This window comes from Primulina tabacum, chromosome 9 (assembly GCF_025594145.1).
Source record: "Primulina tabacum isolate GXHZ01 chromosome 9, ASM2559414v2, whole genome shotgun sequence".
NCBI classification, from domain to species: domain Eukaryota; kingdom Viridiplantae; phylum Streptophyta; class Magnoliopsida; order Lamiales; family Gesneriaceae; genus Primulina; species Primulina tabacum.
Window position 1 is genome coordinate 17,131,672 of NC_134558.1, and position 4,177 is coordinate 17,135,848.

Consider the following 4,177-nt stretch of genomic DNA (forward strand, 5'->3'; position numbering starts at 1 on the left):
TCGACTGAACTTAGCACAACTGATCTAGTTAAGATCAAATAAACAATAAAACAGTTTGTGCTTATAAGCTCGAAAGGTAGCCTCAAATGCTACAAATAAATCAGATAAATGTGAGCTTTTTGATTCTTGAGTAAGAGCGATAAAATCAGCAGGGTAACAGCAAGCTTGATAGAATAGATAGACAGATTTTTTGCTCAACTGCTCTTCTCACTTATTTATAGGCTTCTCTTCAACGGTAACATTAAATATAATTTGAATCATTATATCCGTTGATTGCCACGTCAATATTCCTCTGACATTCGTACAGTGTAAGCTATGAAATGCGGCGTTCAACTACAAATTGCAGTCTGCTTTGTACTGTTGTCAGTTGAATGTCTTTTTCAAGAACTGATGACGTGTACATCTGAATGATCAGCTGATAAGCTCACAACTGGATATATCAATTGATCAGTTTCCAACTGATCAATCAGTTATCTTCGTAAGTTCAGTTCAGCTGGTTTCAATTGCCTTCGATAAACTGCGCATTAATCTTCAGTTAGGCAACTGTAAGTTGATTTATGTAGTTCAGTTACTTCAAGCGACTTGATCTGTTAGTCCAATAAATTAATCACTTAGTTTGTCAAACAACCGAAATTAAGTTTCCATCAATTTCCTCCTTTTTAGTGTTTGACAAAACTTGTAAAGTACGAACTGATCAACTGAACTTTAAAAAAAATTCTTCGAACTCATTGTATATAAAATAATTCTTCTAATGTACAGATTCGTACAAAGAATAAAAGAATAAAGAATTCCTGCTATAGTCTTCAACCAATAACTGAAGTCAGTTGATCTTCATTTCTTCTTCTTTCCTTTGTTTTCTCCTTTTGATCTTCTATTTCTCCTAATTCCCCCTTTTTGTCAAGCAGATCAACTTTCTTGGATAGAATATGAACATCAGCTGTGATATCTGATACAGCATTCATCACAATGTTTTGCAGCATATCAATCCTTTTGGTGAGTGTACTCTCCAGAAAATCAAAGCGTCTGCCGACTAATGCTAGAGTTTGAAAATGAGATTCAGTCGATAGTCTATCGTTCTTGATTTCTTTCATCTGGAGAAAGAGAGAGGTCACATTTTGATTGATTTTTTGTAATCTGTTCGTTGTAAACTCATTGTTAGAGTTAAGCTTCAATGACTGTGCAAATTGAGTTGACTGTATTTCAGAAATGACATTCATCATACTGACAAGGTTGGTTTGAACAGTCTGAATTTCTTCAAACAGGGCTTGAGTATCTGAAATACCAGGAGACATGGCTCAGGAAGTTTCTGGAATCTGCACCCTTTCCTGTTGAGTAAAGACAACCAAAGTGCCGTCAGTTGCTTCGGTTTCATGCATCACCATTCCTGAAATATTTTCAGTTGTATGTTCTTGTTGATGCTGGGGAGGAGAAGGGACATTAGGAAGAACAAAAGTAGTAGAAGGTTCTTCAGTTGGTTGAATAACTAGCTCTTCAGCTGGTGCTTCTTCAGTTGTAACTTAGTACAGCTGAGCCTCTTCAGTTTGTCCAAAAACTGCCTGTTCAGTCATAACAACTTATTGAACTGGCTGTTCAGTTTCTCCAAAAATAGTCTTCTCAGCCGGTTCTTCAGAAATAATAGGTTGATCTGCTAGTTCCTCAGTCAAGACAACATCTTCAACTGATTTGGATGTTCCTAGCTGAATATCAGAAGTGACTGATTTGATGACCTCATCAAGATTGGCCAATGATAATTCAGCTTCGGAATAAAGCTTCGAATCAGCAGTTGAAGAGAGAGGTGCTGAAGATGATGATGGTTGAGCAACTGAAGTGGAACGAGCAGTTGCTTGTTGAGAAGATTCAGCAGCTGTTTCCTTGGAAGGCTCTTGAACTAATTGTTCAGCTGGCTCTTCTGATGAAAAATCTTGGGAGTCTTCTGGAATGATCAGTTCTTGATCCATTTACCACATTTTGATCTCCATTTGCAACGTGAGAAGATCTGAGTCCAATTGGTCATGCACAGCTATGTCATTGTATGCAGTTGGAATGGTAGGATCATAGTTCAGTCGGAGTTGAGCAACTATCTTCTGAAGCTTCTTTGCTCTCAGTTGATTGAAGAAATAATTCTTTCGCTCCAGAGCTTGAACAATGGTAGATGCCTTGACTATCAATATTTTCCAAGTCAACAAATTTCTTCAGTTTTGAATTCTTCTGAAGCTGCTTGGCAAAGACTTCAGTTCTCAATTTGACCCATTCATTATAAGCCTTGAGCTTGTTTTCTGAAAATTCATTGATCTCTTGCCAAATTAGATCAATGTGCATTTGGATTGCATTGGTTGGTCTGGGCACTTCTTGCATTTTGCCCTTGCCTTTTGAGTAAGTCAGGGCATGAGGAAGGCTCAACCATGAAGTAGTCGCATCAACTTGTTCTCTGATCACTTGCCCCTTTGGTCTGGCAAGAGGTAGAGGGGTGTATCCAGAGATAGTGATCAATGGAGCCTTAACTATAGCAATCTTCTTCTTTTCACCAGACGGTGACCTTCTTCTTTGGTAGAACAGCAGACAGAGGTAACTGATCCTCAGTTGAGGATTCAGTTGGAATAGCTTTCAGAGGGATAGCCTTGATAGGCTGTTGAGCCCTCGATTGCATCAATCTTTCAGTTGGGATGTTTCCAACTGCAACAGCAGGTTTTGTCTTCAAGGTTCTTGGCTTCTTGATGACCTTGGGAGATGGAGTTTTCTCAGAGTCAGTTTCACTGACAATCAGCCTGCGCTTGATTGTCTTCTTCTGAAGAGTCTTCTTTTTCTGAACTGAATTGGGAGCCTCCTGTGTTCTAATCTCCTTCTTTACCTTCAAGAACTTCTCAGGAGACATGTCCAGTTTCTGCTTTGGTGGCTGGACATTCTTAGCATTGAATATTTTCAGTTTTGATGATTTTTCAGAGTCATCAGTCACTAGTCCTTTAACTTTCAGCAAATAGCTAAGCTGCACTGCATAACCCTTTGATTGCTTGGACGATTGAAACATATTCCTTAGGATGTTGAAAATTAGATTCTTCCAGTTCAATCTCCGACCAGCCATGATAATAGTCATAGCTTGAAATTTCTCAAGAGTAAGTGCAGCAAACGATCCAGCCTTTGCTAAAAGCCCTTTGGCTACTATATTTGCCAGCAGTTGCACCTCTGGCTTCAGATCCTTCTTGGGATCGAAAACTTTGATTTTCCGACCATCAGCAGACAGAAGGGTTTACATCTCTTCAACATCAGATGCCTTTACATCAGAGAAGTTAACTAGCCCATCAGTAGGAAGTTGAAATAGGTTGCAGAAGAAGTCTTCGTCAATGATTTGCATCTGATCATTTACCTTAGTCGCGATACTGCCGGTTGTAGTGACATAGCCATTGGCATAGAGATCTTGGATCTCTTTAGGATAGATTACTTGGGAAGATAATCCCAAGAATTGTTTCAGTTCTGCTGCTTCTTGTTTGACGAAGATGTTCTTCACAGCTTCATCTGATACAGTCATATCTGAGTCAAAGTCGATTGCCATTGCGTTCATGACATGAGCTGGGATCTAATTTGCCATTTGAATGATTGTTTTTCTGCGAGAAAGAAAACTTGAATTTGTTTTTGCTCTGTAAATTTGAAGTAAGTGTAAGGAGAGAAAAACTGAATTAGAGCGGGTATAGTACTGATGTAAGTGATTGTTCAAATTATTGTACACGTGTCAGTCCAGGAAAATTTGAATTAAAAACGTGTCTACGTGTGGTAAAAACGTGTGTATAGTATTCATGGATTATGTGTGTCCACGTTTCAAAATACTATTCATTGAAAGACAGCAATTAATGCTTCGACAACTATTCGCATCATTTAATATAGAATATTATTCGATTTATTAGTTAACTTATCGGAGAAGATCAGTTAGATCGGCAACTGAATGACCAGTTGAGAAATTAGTCAGTTCAGTTGAAGACCAACTGACTATTGTTTTCTCAGTTAATTTTTCAAATCAATATTCCCCCTCAATAAATGCATATAATTAAAAGTAAGGGTAAGAAAAACTCAGTCTGAATAAGTCAAAAGACGTTTCAATTGACTCGAGTCTCTTCATCTTCTTAAATATTATATCTATAAATAAGATAAGAAAAAAAATGTCAGATAACAACAATTAAGTATGTCT